We start from the raw sequence: 17,081 nt of genomic DNA on the forward strand, positions 1-17,081 counted from the left end.
CTGGGAGTGCATTCTGACGAAGAACAGCAAAGGTAATAACATTTTTCTTATTGTAAATCTGACTTTGGTGAGGGCTAAACTTGCTGGGTGTCTAAATAGCTAGCCCTGTGATGCCGGGCTATCTACTTAGAATATTGCAAAATGTGCTTTCACCGAAAAGCTATTTTAAAATCGGACATAGCGAGTGCATAGAGGAGTTCTGTATCTATAATTCTTAAAATAATTGTTATGTTTTTTGTGAACTTTTATCGTGAGTAATTTAGTAAATTCACCGGAAGTTTGCGGGGGGTATGCTAGTTCTGAACGTCACATGCTAATGTCAAAAGCTGGTTTTTGATATAAATATGAACTTGATTGAACAAAACATGCATGTATTGTATAACATAATGTCCTAAGATTGTCATCTGATGATGATCATCAAAGGTTAGTGCTGCATTTAGCTGTGATTTGGGTTTATGTGACAGTCTATGCTAGCTTGAAAAATGGGTGTCTGGTTATTTCTGGCTGGGTACTCTGCTGACATAATCTAATGTTTTGCTTTCGTTGTAAAGCCTTTTTGAAATCGGACAGTGTGGTTAGATTAACGAGAGTCTTGTCTTTAAAATGGTGTAAAATAGTCATATGTTTGAAAAATTGAAGTAATAGCATTTCTAAGGTATTTGAATAACGCGCCACGGGATTCCACTGGCTGTTACGTAGGTGGGACGAAATCGTCCCACTGGCCCTAGAGAAGTTAAGTTCATACAAATATTTACACATGTTAATTAACCTGTTGAGGGTAGGGGGCAGTATTTGCACGGCCGGATAAAAAACGTACCCGATTTAATCTGGTTATTACTACTGCCCAGAAACTAGAATATGCATATAATTATTGGCTTTGGATAGAAAACACCCTAAAGTTTCTAAAACTGTTTGAATGGTGTCTGTGAGTATAACAGAACTCATATGGCAGGCAAAAACCTGAGAAGATTCTGTACAGGAAGTGCCCTCTCTGACCATTCCTTGGGCTTCTTGACTCTTTTTATTGAAAACTTAGGATCTTTGCTGTAACGTGACACTTCCTACGGCTCCCATAGGCTCTCAGAACCCGGGAAAAAGCTGAATGATGTCTTTGCAGCCCCTGGCTGAAAAACATTAGCGCCTTTGGTAAGTGGTCTATCAGAGGACAATGAGACTGAGGCGCATGCACGAGGCGACCCCATGTTTTTAATTTCTCTCTCTTTGTACTAAAGCACAGTTTCCCGGTCGGAATATTATCGCTTTTTTCCGAGAAAAATTGCATAAAAATTGATTTTAAACAGCGGTTGACATGCTTCGAAGTACGGTAATGGTATATTTAGAATTTGTTTGTCACGAAACGCGTCGCGCGCGTCACCCTTCTTTACGCTTTCGGATAGTGTCTTGAACGCACGAACAAAACGACGCTATTTGGATATAACTATGGATTATTTTGAACCAAACCAACATTTGTTATTGAAGTAGAAGTCCTGGGAGTGCATTCTGATGAAGAACAGCAAAGGTAATAACATTTTTCTTATAGTAAATCTGACTTTGGTGAGGGCTAAACTTGGTGGGTGTCTAAATAGCTAGCCCTGTGATGCCGGGCTATCTACTCAGAATATTGCAAAATGTGCTTTCACCGAAAAGCTATTTTAAAATCGGACATAGCGAGTGCACAAAGGAGTTCTGTATCTATAATTCTTTAAATAATTGTTATGTTTTTTGTGAATGTTTATCGTGAGTAATTTAGTAAATTCACCGGAAGTTTGCGGGGGGTATGCTAGTTCTGAACGTCACATGCTAATGTAAAAAGCTGGTTTTTGATATAAATATGAACTTGATTGAACAAAACATGCATGTATTGTATAACATAATGTCCTAGGATTGTCATCTGATGAAGATCATCAAAGGTTAGTGCTGCATTTAGCTGTGATTTGGGTTTATGTGACATTATATGCTAGCTTGAAAAATGGGTGTCTGATTATTTTTGGCTGGGTACTCTGCTGACATAATCTAATGTTTTGCTTTCGTTGTAAAGCCTTTTTGAAATCGGACAGTGTGGTTAGATAAACGAGAGTCTTGTCTTTAAAATGGTGTAAAATAGTCATATGTTTGAGAAATTGAAGTAATAGCATTTCTAAGGTATTTGAATATCGCGCCACGGGATTACTCTGGCTGTTGCGTAGGTGGGACGATTTTGTCCCACCTAGCCCAGAGAGGATAAGTTTGCTCAAAATAAATGCAGTTGACAGTGAGAGGACGTTTCTTTTTTTGCTGAGTTTAGATATTCCATTAAAAAATCTGCTATTTCCAGCTACAATAGACATTTACATTAATAATGTCTACACTGTATTTCTGATCAATTTAATGTTATTTTAATGGACAAAACAATGTGCTTTTCTTTCAAAAACAAGGACATTTTTAAGTGACCCCAAACGTTTGAACGGTAGTGTATATTATATAACTTTTGAACTTAATATAATGACATTGCAGAGAGAAAAGGACCGTTTGAAAGCTCTTGGTGAACAAATAAAGACCTTAAAAGGAGATATTATACTATTGCAGCAGGATGAACGGGTGAAAAAGTCAGACTTGACTTCCACTTGTGGGCTCTCTGTCTCTTCCATATATCCTCCCATTGAATTGGGCAAGGCAGATCAGGTTTCAACCATCTGGTCAGCACTGCCTGGCTTTGAGTCAACAGATTCTGACAGCAGTGATAAACGATGTGTTGGGCCAACCAGAACACAGGCTGTAAAAAGTAATAAAGACAAACTTCTAGTGACAGTGATCACACATAAATCAGCATCTCCAAAACAATTGGATGAATGGTAAAAAAAAAACTTTTAAGCATTCATGAGACGTTGTTATCAGAGTTATGCAGTGAAACCAGCAACATTATTCGTTCAGTAGAAGAGAAACTTGATGTATGTCATTATTGCAGGATTTCTGGTCACTGTCAACAAGAATTTCGGAAAAGAAAGCGTGATTTTATGAGAAGTGACGGGGGGGAGACAGATATGAAACAAACCAAATTATTATCAATTTCTATTGGTCCAATGAAGATTGATGCAGGACTCTATAGTTCAGAACCATGCTATTTGGACTACAAAGAAAAATGAGATTGGAACTTTGAATAAGGAACCTGTGTGCTTGACAAGTGTTGCCCCACCTTGCACAAAACAATATCCCATTAGCCAGGAAGCTATGGACGTTACTAAAGTAGTGATTAAAGATCTATGGAACATGGGTATAGTTGAAAAGACACCATGTAATCCAGATACTCTGATATATCCTCCAGATACCACATTACTTGAACACGACTGTTGTGAGTTGGTTTTGGATCAGCTCTCTGATGGGGTTATAGAGTCATTTGTTGGAAAACCCTGAGTTTATCTTATACACAGATGGTTCAAGCATGGTGGAGGGGGGGGGGGGGGGGTGAGGCAAGCTGGGCATGGGTAGTTACTACAATGGACAATTTGATAATACAAGGCACATTAGATTTGAGAAAAGCAGACGTTCACTTTATGAGTGACACAATGCTTAACTATTGCATACAACTCTCTAATGGGGAATAACTCTCGAGGGGGGACATGACGTACTGCCAGGACAGTGGGTGATGGTAAAAAAATATGTGACAGACACATTAGGGCCAAAATGGGAAGGTCCTTATCAAGTTTTTTTTATTTTTTATTACAGAAAACACAAGGAAGGAGTAGCATTAAAGTATTAGAACATGAAGGACAAACAATACAGCATCACGACATTATCAAACATGTATCAGTCTTTCCGCAACAGAGCCATCCTTGTGTGAGAGTGCGTGTGCATGATAGTGACAAAATATGTCATAGTTTCCTTTTTCATGATCACAATCTTGTGAAACCCGAACCCTCCAAGATCCCCCCACAGTTCCCCAATAGCTGTCCCTCAACCATTCGAGACCCCTCCCACAGTCCCCACCGAAGAAAAAAAATTAAAATACAATTAATTCCATTCCCCACCCCAAGAACCCCCCCAATGCACCAACAACCAAGAGAATGAACTAAAGAGAAAAAAGGAAAAGACAGAAGAAAACAGCAAACAACAATGCAAAAAAAAATATTTAAAAAAATAAATGTAAAACAAAGGAGATCAAGGACAACTGAAATCATAACAGCAATGCCAACTGTACAGTGGGCCAAAAAAGTATTTAGTCAGCCACCAATTGTGCAAGTTCTCCCACTTAAAAAGATGAGAGAGGCCTGTAATTTTCATCATAGGTACATGTCAACTTTGACAGACATAATGAGGAAAAAAATCCAGAAAATCACATTGTAGGATTTTCAATGAATTTATTTGCAAATTATGGTGGAAAATAAGTATTTGGTCACCTACAAACAAGCAAGATTTCTGGCTCTCACAGACTTGTAACTTCTTCTTTTAAGAGGCTCCTCTGTCCTCCGCTCATTACCTGTATTAACCTGTTGGGGGAGGGGGGGGGGTGGAACACGGCCGAGAAAAAAGCCCACATTAAAATATTCCTACCTCCTCCCCCCAAAAAATAATTATTGGCTTTGGATAGAAAACACCCTAAAGTTTCTAAAACTGTTTGAATGGTGTCTGTGAGTATAACAGAACTCATATGGCAGGAAAAAACCTGAGAAGATTCCTTACAGGAAGTGCCCTCTCTGACAAGATCTTGTTCTTCTTGTCTCTGTTTATTGAAGACTGAGGATCTTTGCTGTAACGTGACACTTCCTACGGCTCCCATAGGCTCTCAGAGCCCGGGAAAAAGCTGAATGATATCGAGGCAGCCTCTGGCTGAAACACATTTGCGCGTTTGGCAAGTGGCCGATCAGAGGACAATGGGCTTAGGCGCGTGCACGAGTCGACCCCATGCTTTATTTTCTTTCGTCTTTTTACCTAAACGCAGATTCCCGGTCGGAATATTATCGCTTTTTTACGAGAAAAATGGCATAAAAATTGATTTTAAACAGCGGTTGACATGCTTCGAAGTATGGTAATGGAATATTTAGACATTTTTTGTCACGAAATGCGTCGTGCTCGTCACCCTTCTTTACCCTTTCGGATAGTGTCTTGAACGCACGAACAAAACACCGCTATTTGGATATAACTATGGATTATTTGGGACCAAACCAACATTTGTTATTGAAGTAGAAGTCCTGGGAGTGCATTCTGACGAAGAACACCAAAGGTAATAACATTTTTCTTATAGTAAATCTGATTTTGGTGAGGGCTAAACTTGGTGGGTGTCTAAATAGCTAACCCTGTGATGCCGGGCTATCTACTTAGAATATTGCAAAATGTTCTTTCACCGAAAAGCTATTTTAAAATCGGACATATCGAGTGCATAGAGGAGTTGTGTATCTATAATTCTTAAAATATTTGTTATGCTTTTTGTGAACGTTTATCGTGAGTAATTTAGTACATTTTTAGTAAATTCACCGGAAGTTTGCGGGGGGTATGCTAGTTCTGAACATCACATGCTAATGTAAAAAGCTGGTTTTTGATATAAATATGAACTTGATTGAACAAAACATGCATGTATTGTATAACATAATGTCCTAGGTGTGTCATCTGATGAAGATCATCAAAGGTTAGTGCTGCATTTAGCTGTCTTCTGGGTTTTTGTGACATTATATGCTAGCTTGAAAAATGGGTGTCTGATTATTTCTGTCTGGGTACTCTGCTGACATAATCTAATGTTTTGCTTTCGCTGTAAAGGCTTTTTGAAATCGGACAATGTGGTTAGATAAAGGAGAGTCTTGTCTTTAAAATGCTGTGAAATAGTCATTAGTTTGAAAAATTGAAGTTTTTGTATTTTTGAGGAATTTGTAATTCGCGCCACGCCTATCATTGGATATTGGAGCAGGTGTTCCGCTAGCGGAACGTCTAGATGTAAGAGGATAACATAAATATTCAGGGCGTTTTTCAACAAGAGAGCCAATAAGATTCGAGGGGGACGATTGCATTGTGTTTCAAAACGTTTCGAAAGGGGAGGGTAACCAGGGGCGTCGGCGTCATAATGGTGATGGCACTCTCCGTGTGACCACGTTCCACTGCGTCTCATTCATTCAGTTTTCACAGTAGGAGTCTCAAATCACTTTGTAAAGACTGGGGACATCTAGTGGAAGCAATTGGAAGTGCTCAATGAACCATAGCTCACGGTGTGATTAATAGGCAACGTGATGAAGTTGAGTTCGCAATTCAGAATTCCACTTCCTGTTTCGATCTGTCTCGGGGTTTTGACTGCCATATGAGTTATGTTATACTCACAGACACCATTCAAACAGTTTTAGAAACTTTAGGGTGTTTTCTATCCACAAGTATTAATGATATGCATATCCTAGCTTCTGAGTTTGAGTAGGAGGCCATTTAAAATGGGCACGAATTTTTTTCTAAAATCGCTTTAGCGCCCCCTATCCTAGGGGAACGCCAAGAGGTTTTAAGCCAGTACATGTCCAGGCCCGTCTGAAGTTTGCTAGAGAGCATGTGGATGATCCAGAAGAGGATTGGGAGAATGTCATATGGCCAGATGAAACCAAAATATAACTTTTTGGTAAAAACTCAACTCGTCGTGTTTGGAGGACAAAGAATGCTGAGTTGCATCCAAAGAACACCATACCTACTGTGAAGCATGGGGGTGGAAACATCATGCTTTGGGGCTGTTTTTCTGCAAAGGGACCAGGACGACTGATCCATGTAAAGGAAAGAATGAATGGGGCCATGCATCGTGAGATTGAGTGAAAACCTCCTTCCATCAGCAAGGGCATTGGAGATGAAACGTGGCTGGGTCTTTCAGCATGACAATGATCCCAAACACACCGCCCGGGCAACGAAGGAGTGGCTTCGTAAGAAACATTTCAAGGTCCTGGAGTGGCCTAGCCAGTCCAGATCTCAACCCCATAGAAAATCTTTGGAGGGAGTTGAAAGTCCGTGTTGCCCAGCGACAGCCCCAAAACATCACTGCTCTAGAGGAGATCTGCATGGAGGAATGGGCCAAAATACCAGCAACAGTGTGGGAAAACCTTGTGAAGACTTACAGAAAACGTTTGACCTGTGTCATTGCTAACAAAGGGTATATAACAAAGTATTGAGATAAAGCTTTGTTATGGACCAAATACTTATTTTCCACCATAATTTGCAAATAAATTCATAATAAATCCTACAATATGATTTTCTGGATTTTTTTTCTTCTCATTTTGTCTGTCATAGTTGAAGTGTACCTATGATGAAAATTACAGGCCTCTCTCATCTTTTTAAGTGGGAGAACTTGCACAATTGGTGGCTGACTAAATACTTTTTTGCCCCACTGTATATGTTTGTGTGCATGTCTGGCACTATTACATGTATGTGTGTGTTCTTGTATGTGTTTATTTGAATGAGAGTGTGTGTATAGGCATGTGTACAAACATCTGCACAGCATCAGCCTCAGGCAAACCGGCATTAGTTGCAAAAACACTGCCACTTAATGTCATTCAAATGTACTTTTATTATGTTTTATTTTGACTTTTTTTTCCTTTATCTTTTGACCATCATTCTCTCTCTCACACAGCAACTCCACTCCCACTTGTCTCCAATTCCACATATCAACCCTCAGCATCCCTCAGCCCATCCCGTCTATCTCTGCTGGCCACCCACTTCGTGTTTCTACGCAACACATATCTTTCAACTATGCTATGACGTTTAACGTACAATTTCAATCTATCTAATCGAATAGAATCTACAGATTGCGTGTGGAAGATAAATATTTTTACTAAGAGTATTAGTATATTAGTAATTGACTGACCTGGTCTCTCCAGATCTCCTAACAGTACTATTTCTAGGGTCAATTTTAGATCAATGCTATGCATTTTCAGCCATTCCTGAACCTGAGACCAGAAACAGGCTACCTGAGGGCAACACCAAAATAAATGGTCTATTGATTCTGTATCCTCACAACAAAATCTGCAGAGCTTGGATGATTTTATGCCCCAAATATTCAACATTTTGTTGGTGGCAAGAATTCTATATAATAATTTTTGCTAAAAAGCACAGACTTGAATCTTGCGTTGTTTTATATATCAACTCATACACCCTGTACCATGGAATCGGTACATCAAAAATCTCTTCCCAACTATTTTGTAATCTGTATGGCACAGTTGTCAACATCCTGGTCCTCAAATGAAACTGGTATACTTTCCTATTTATTCTATTTTTATTCCTCCGCCAGTTTTGATCCTTTATATTGGGCAGACAGACCAGTTCCCTACCTCCTCCCGCTGCCACCCGCCTCCTCCATTTTTGGGGCAATGCTGTAATCAATTGGTTGTACTCTTGGATTGAGCAGACCTTCCCGTACAATTCTGATAACTCCATGAAGGACATAACTCTACCAATTACAATTTTCAATATCATTTAAGAACAAAATACCCTTTTCAAACATCTTTCCCATAAATACAGGTATTTTATCAACCAGCACATTTGAGTTCAGCCATAATATTTGTTGTAATATTTGTTCTATCTTTTCAGGGGGATGAAATTGAATTTGTAGCCAGCTCTGCAATGCTTGTTTGAAAAAGATAGATACTTTGACAAAAGTATCATTTTCAATTAATCGAAAATGAGACATAGCAATCTGCACAAAGGCAAAAAGGCAATTTTTAAACAATGGATGAGCTTTTCTTATTAATCTACTTGAGAACCATTTAGGGTTCAAATAAAACTTTTGAATGAGTGAAGCTTTTAGAGAGAGGTTTAGTTATTTTATATTTAATAATCTCAACCCACCCAATTCATATTCATTATATAGATAGGCTCGTCTTATTTTGTCTGGTTTAGTGTCCCAGATAAAGCTAAATATTTTTTGCTCATATGATTTGAAAAACGAATCATCAGGAGTAGGGAGTGCCATAAGTAAGTGAGTAAACTGAGATATGACTAAGGAGTTAATCAGGGCAATTTTTCCATAAATAGACAGGTATTTACCTCTCTATGGTTGCAGGACCTTGTCTATTTTTACAAGTTTTCTATTGAAATTCATTGTGAAGAGCTTATTTATATATTTTGTGATATGAATACCGAGTATGTCTACTTCACCATCAGCCCATTTTATAGGTAAGCTGCAGGGTAATGGAAAAGTTGTGTTTTTTAAGGCTCCAATACGTAATATTGTACACTTATCATAATTAGGTTTTAGTCCAGAGAGTACAGAAAAGTTATCTAGATCTTTAATGAGACATTGCAGGGATCTAGCTTGCGGAATTAACATAAAACTTGAGTCATCGGCATACATGGACACCTTTGTTTTTAAGCCTTGGATTTCTAATCCTCTAATGTTGTTATTTGATCTGATTTTAATAGCTAGCATTTCGATGGCCATAATGAATATATATGGTGACAGCGGACACCCTTGCTTAACTCCTCTTGACAATTCAAAACTCTCTGAGAAGTAGCCGTTATTTACTATTTTACACCTGGGGTTGCTATGCATTATTTTTACCCATTTTATAAGAGAATTACTGAAATTGAAAAAATCCTGGCATTTATAAATAAAATCCAGTCTTACTTTATCAAATGCCTTTTCAAAATCCGCTATAAATACCATTCCTGGCTTCTTATATGTTTCATGATGTTCTATTATTTCTAGTAGTTGTCATATATTATCTCCAATGTATCGTGCATGTAAAATACCTGTCTGATCAGAATGAACAATGCCTGGTAAATCCCTTTAATTCTGAGTGCTATGCTTTTTGCTAGTATTTTTGCATCACAACATTGAAGTGTAAGGGGCCTCCAGTTTTTAAGATAGACTGGGTCTTTATATTTGCCATCTGGGTCTTGTTTTAATAATAGAGAAATCAGACCTTCCTGCTGAGTACCTGACAGACTACCATTTCTATAGGAGTAGTTAAAACAATCTAACAATGGAGAGTTTAGTATATCAAAAAATACTTGATATACCTCTACCGGTATGCCATCAAGCCCTGGGGTTTTTCCAGCATCAAAAAGTTCTTCCTCTGTAATTTGACCTTCGCACTGGTCTTTCTGTACATTTGTCAATTTTCCATTTTTTATTTTACTTGGAAAGAATTCCTTACCGTAATCTTCATTCAGTGGGAGAGGATGAGACAGAAAAGAGAACATCTACCTAAAATAATTAGCTTCCTCTTTTAAAATATCATTCGGAGAATCATAGATGAAAGAGAAAAATAATTCCTCACTACTGGCAGACTGTCAGAACATAATTTTGAATCTATGTGGGACTATGTGGGACTATGTGGGACTGATACCAATGTGGAAGAACTGGTCACTTTTAAAGGACTTTGTGAATGATCACCTTGACAATAGGACGATTGAATACTATTGTCTTGCAGACAAGTGAAAGATGTTTGAAATTATTTTTCTCATGGGTTTCCTGCTAATACAGGATGTGGGTGGTGATTCCATTTCTAACACAGAGATGCATAAGCAGGATGAGGGACACACGGCCATCAATACCTTTCTAGCTCTCTCTCTACACTACTCCACAGTAGTCCATCAAAGTAGCTGTTGGGTTTGTACGTATGCACCATTCACATCAAGGGCAGGTATTCCATTAAGGGATATTCCTTTTAACCAGAGGGAAATGTTGTGTATATGGAGGGATGTTAATTGGTATAAGGCAATTATTGGTACTAATTGGGGTGAGAATTTTGAGTATCAATATGCAAGAGTACCTAGTTCTGCAGTACCTTCTTTCATTACCAATGACACTAATCAGCAACCACCTTGCCTAGTTATTACACATGCCCCTGTTGGGTGGTTATGTTTTAATAGGTCACTCTCTCTGAATTTGTCTCAACTGCACCAGGACGCGTTTGGTAAAGTAAGACAGAGTAAGTGTGATCAGACAACAGATCTATCTGACTGTGACGGTACTAAGGTTGCGGAATGTCTAATGTCTGTTGAATTGACTCTTGGTAATGGCACTATGACTACTTTTTATGCCAATACCTTTGGTAATATCATCAATAATGGTAAGATAACTCCTAATGGGACTTACTTTATTTGTAGATCCTATGCCTATTCCTGGTTACCAAAGTTGTGGAAAGGGTCGTGTTATAAAGGGTCGTGTTATTAAGAGTCATGTTATAAAGAGTCATGTTATAAAGGGTCGTGTTATAAAGGGTCGTGTTATAAAGGGTCGTGTTATTAAGGGTCGTGTTATAAAGTGTTGTGTTATTAAGGGTCGTGTTATAAAGGGTCGTGCTATTAAGGGTTGTGTTATAAAGGGTCGTGTTATAAAGGATCGTGTTATTAAGGGTCATGTTATTAAGGGTCGTGTTATAAAGTGTTGTGTTATTAAGGGTCCTGTTATTAAGGGTCATGTTATTAAGGGTCGTGTTATTAAGGGTCGTGTTATAAAGGGTGTTTTTTGGGATATGTAGTGCCCCATGTAAGACATTCTGTGAATTCTCCTTTCCCTTTTATAGTATTTCTAAAATAGCACGGAAAGTTAATAAAATGGCTAATTCTTTGGAAATCCTAGCTAATAGAACAGCTAAGAGTCTTGAGTTAATTACAGCTGAGATGGTTGCCATTTGGACTGTTGCGATGCAAAATCATTTGGCCCTTGATTATCTTCTGTCCGCACAAGGGGGGACATGTGCTGTTATTGGTGCTGAATGCTGTACTTACATTCCTGATAATTCTGAGGAAATAACTGACCTAATTCAAAAGATCACGACTAAGGGTGCTAAATATCATGATTACAATCCAGATGATTTAGGCTTAGTCATGTGGTTGTCTTCCACATTTGGGGAAGTTTTTTGGTGAGCATGATACTTCCAATAGTGGGAGTCATGGTTATTTTTTCTCATCCTCATCCAGGTTATCAAGCGTGCTATTGACTGATGTTTGTCTGCTAAAATCCAACGATTACGTGATAGGACATATCATAAGATTCGTCAACTGTGTCCTTTTGGAGATGGGTGTCAGTGGTGTTCACAAGAATATGGTAGGGATCATATGGGTCTTCAACATCACACCAAGCCTCATGATTGTGGTCAATGTGCCCGTGGTAACTGTTCACTGTGCTGTAACGAACCATGCTTTCTCAGATGTGGTATCACACCTGTTAATACCTCTTTTCCTTAACTTTGTGTGAAATATATTTCTTATTGCAAGGGCAAGTACAATATGCCCTTTGCGTTCTATAGAAATGCAAGGTGTTTAATGTTCATGATTTTGTTTTATTGTTTTCTGAAAATACATTTTAACTATATATATTTTTTAAATGGTCTAGGGGGAGTATTAGAATATTTTGAAGATGAATACGCAACGCAGAGGATGAGAGGACAAGGATTTACGTGTGCTCCCTCTCCGGCCTCTAGGTCACCAGGCTGCTCATTATGGCGCACACCTGTCACCATCGTTACGTGCACCTGCGCATCATCAGACTCACCTGGACTCCATCACCTCCCTGATTACCATTCCCTAGATACAGTTGAAGTGGGAAGTTTACATGAGCCAAATACATTTAAACTCAGTTTTTCACAATTCCTGACATTTAATCCTAGTTCCTGTCTTAGGTCAGTTAGGATCACCACTTTATTTTAAGAATGTGAAATGTCAGAATAATAGTAGAGAGAATGATTTATTTCAGCTTTTATTTCTTTCATCACATTCCCAGTGGGTCAGAAGTTTATATACACTCAATTAGTATTTGGTAGCATTGCCTTTAAATTGTTTAACTTGGGTCAAACGTTTCGGGTAGTCTTCCACAAGCTTCCCACAATAAGTTGGGTGAATTTTGGCCCATTCCTCAGAGCTGGTGTAACTGAGTCAGGTTTGTAGATCTCCTTGCTCACACACGCTTTTTCAGTTCTGCCCATAAATGTTCTATAGGATTGAGGTCAGGGCTTTGTGATGGCCATTCCAATACCTTGATTTTGTTGTCCTTAAGCCATTTTGCCACAACTTTGGAAGTATGCTTGGGGTCATTGTCCATTTGGAAGACCCATTTGCGACCAAGCTTTAACTTCCTGACCGATGTCTTGAGATGTTGCTTCAATATATCCATATCATTTTCCTGCCTCATGATGCCATCTATTTTGTGAAGTGCACCAGTCCCTCCTGAAGCAAAGCACCCCCGCAACATGATGCTGCCACCCCCGTGCTTCACGGTTTTCTGGAGTTTTCCAAGCTGTTTAGCCACAGTCAACTTAGTGTATGTAAACTTCTGACCCACTGGAATTGTGATAAAGTGAAATAATCTGTCTGTTAACAATTGTTGGAAAAAATACTTGTGTCATGCACAAAGTAGATGTCCTAACCGACTTGCCAAAACTATAGTTTGTTAATTAACAAGACATTTTTGGAGTGGTTGAAAAACGAGTTTTAATGACTCTAACCTAAGTGTAATGAAACTTCTGACTTCAACTGTATGTCACTCCCTTTGGTTCCTTCCCCAGGCCTTATTGTTTCTGTTCCAGTGTCATGTCTGTGCATTGTTCATATTTCTTGACTTGTCCTTCTCAAATAAACCAATTTTTCTCCCCCTGATTTGCTTTGGAGTTTGTATTATTGAAGAATAACAAATTGCTAACAGGAGATATGAAGGTGAGACTTGGAGTAGTTGGGATGTATGAAGGTGAGACTAGGAGAAGTTGGGAGGTATGAAGGTGAGACTAGGAGAAGTTGGGAGGTATGAAGGTGAGACTAGGAGTAGTTGGGAGGTATGAAGGTGAGACTAGGAGTAGTTGGGAGGTATGAAGGTGAGACTAGGAGAAGTTGGGAGGTATGAAGGTGACACTAGGAGTAGTTGGGAGGTATGAAGGTAACAGTAGGAGTAATTGGGCGGTATGAAGGTGAGACTAGGAGAAGTTGGGAGGTATGAAGGTGAGACTAGGAGAAGTTGGGAGGTATGAAGGTAACAGTAGGAGTAATTGGGCGGTATGAAGGTGAGACTAGGAGAAGTTGGGAGGTATGAAGGTGAGACTAGGAGAAGTTGGGAGGTATGAAGGTGAGACTAGGAGTAGTTGCGTCTATTATGTAAACAGAACGTTATTTAACTTTATTCATTCTAAAACATTATCACCCATAGTGGCAAATACAGAGCTATTACAGCATTATCAAATCACATAACCACTGCTTCCCCACACATGTGTATTGTGTTTGATATACAGTCCACTGCTTCCCCACGCATGTGTATTGTGTTTGCTATACGTACTGTACACTGCTTCCCCATGCATGCCACCATATGAAAGCAGTGACATCATTACAAATGGCAGCATTTCAATTCTACAGTGGTCTTTGTTATTATGGCTCGGTTTACACAGGCAGGACAATTCTGACTTTTTCCCAATTATGCAAATTATCTGATTGTATTGGTAAAAATACTAACTAGTAGCAAAGATCAGAATTGGGCTGCCTGTGTAAACACAGCCATTGTCTGTTAGTCATGTGTTTATTTTAACTCTGACATATCCTGGAGTTTCACTCCTCTCTTATTGAAAGTGAGTGTAACCATTATTGGTCATGTTTTGCATTAGGACTGTGTTCCTAGTTCCCTGGTTGTGGTTTGTGAAGCCCATTTGAGAGTTTGAGAGTAAGTCATTATTGGAAGTTGTTTTGTTAGGCCTGGTTGTGGTTTGTGAGTGGTTCCTGTGGGGTTAATGACATCCGCTCTCACTACTATTCCCTCTCTCTCCCGCTCTCTCTCAATCACAGTTATCTCCCAGTTATCTCCCAGTTCCACTGTTTAAGAGCTGGGAAGACGGTTCTCTCCACCACCTCTCCAGACTCCAGCCCTCCTGCACTGTGTGTGACTGTGTGTGACTGTGTGTGACCGTGAGTGACCGTGTGTGACCGTGAGTGACCATGTGTGACCATGTGTGACCGTGTGTGACCGTGTGTGGTGCTGCCATTTTAACGTTGTGATGAGAGTTAACACTCAGTTTGTGAGAGTGGTCCTGAGTTGGTTAACACTGTGGAAGCTTTCCCTCATTTAAAAACACCAAAGAACAATAGGATAAAATAAAGTAAGTACATTTGTGTTTGCAAATATGACATATTGTAGATCAAATGACATCACATATTACACATTTCTTACTAAGTTGTTGCTACCCAACCACATTACTAATATCTCTTCTCCACCATCAGAGACTGGTACAAGGTCCGGCCCCATCTCTTCTGCTCCAATCAGAGACTGGTACAAGGCACAGCCCCATCTCTTCTGCTCCAATCAGAGACTGGTACAAGGCACAGCCCCTTCTCTTCTGCTCCAATCAGAGACTGGTACAAGGTACCGCCCCATCTCTTCTGCGCCAATCAGAGACTGGTACAAGGCACAGCGCCAACTCTTCTGCTCCAATCAGAGACTGGTATAAGGCACAGCCCCATCTCTTCTGCTCCAATCAGAAACTGGTACAAGGCACAGCCCCATCTCTTCTGCTCCAATCAGAGACTGGTACAAGGCACAGCTCCATCTCTTCTGCTCCAGTCAGAGACTGATACAAGGCACAGCCCCATCTCTTCTGCTCCAATCAGAAACTGGTACAAGGCACAGCCCCATCTCTTCTGCTCCAATCAGAAACTGGTACAAGGCACAGCTCCATCTCTGTACTTACCTTTCCGTATCCTGTGGTGTGAACAGCATAGTGTATTCATTAGATCTTAGGGTACATTACACCTGTGAGACATGTCTGTGTTCAGATCCAAGTCAGTTGTGTCTCCTGGGCTCATGCCAGGGTTAACACAGAAACGTAAATACACACACACACACGCACACATACACATTCAGACACATTCAGACACACACAAACACACAGTCTTCTATAGACTAACCTACACACACACACACACACACACACCTTCCTTCAGGTGTGCCCTCCACAGGGCTCTGAGGGGAAATGGTTCCTACCTGGTCCGTTCACCCCCCCAGGCCTCAACACACCTCCTCTAACTGGTCCGTTCACCCCCCATCCCCCACCCCAGGCCTCAACACACCTCCTCTGACTGGTCCGTTCCAACTCCAGTCCTATCCCACAACTCCTGTCCTGTCCCACAACTCCAGTCCAGTCCCACAACTCCAGTCCAGTCCCACAACTCCAGTCCTATCCCACAACTCCAGTCCTATCCCACAACTCCAGTCCTATCCCACAACTCCAGTCCAGTCCCACAACTCCAGTCCTCTCCCACAACTCCACAACTCCTTTCCCACAAGAAAAAAGTATCTATTTATTTGCCCTGTCTTGTTTGTCTTTTATATTTATAAATGTTTTTCTTATATTTAGCATTTTAACATGGCACTTATTTTGCAGCCCTTAACCAATTAATCCCTTAATCCCTTATCCCTTAATCCCTTATCCCTTAATCCCGTATCCCTCAAACCCTTAATCCTTAATCCTTTATCCTTTAATGATTTATCCCCTAATCCCTTATCCCCTAATCCCTTATCCATTAATCCCTTAATCCCGTAATCCCTTAATACTTTCTCCCTTAATCCCTTAATCCCTTGGTGTGATTTTTCATAATTTACTATATTATTTACTTATTCAATTATTTATCTATTAATGTATTGATCCAGCTTGTTTTTTTTATTATTATCATTATATTGTTTTATTGTTTTAATTAAACTCTTGGCACTTAATCAATCCCTTGTCTTCCTTTCATTGTTGTCTTCCTTCAGGTGACCACTCTGAGCTCTCGGCCTCCATTGATCCGTCAGGCAATTAACCGCCCAATGTTCTCCCAACCTTTCCAAACCAGACTGACTTGCAATATGCAGACAGAGTAGGATGTTTTAATAGGCCCGTGCAACCCAAGGTTTGATACCAGCACAAACAGAAACCCTCTTAATCCTAACCCTAAACCTAATCCCTTGACCCCTAACCCTTAAGAATAATTCTAACCCTAACCCTAATATTAACCCTAACCCTAAACCTAACCCCTAACCCTTAACATAACCTCTATGCCTAAAATAGCCTTTTTTCCTTGTTGTAACTGGCGAACCTCTGGTCCCCACAAGGATAGTAAAACCAAACTACGCACACACACACACACACACCGCTGCCTGCTGACAACCACAGCCTTTCCACCCTCTAGCAAAAATCTTC

This window comes from Salmo salar, chromosome ssa15 (assembly GCF_905237065.1).
Source record: "Salmo salar chromosome ssa15, Ssal_v3.1, whole genome shotgun sequence".
Classification (NCBI taxonomy): domain Eukaryota; kingdom Metazoa; phylum Chordata; class Actinopteri; order Salmoniformes; family Salmonidae; genus Salmo; species Salmo salar.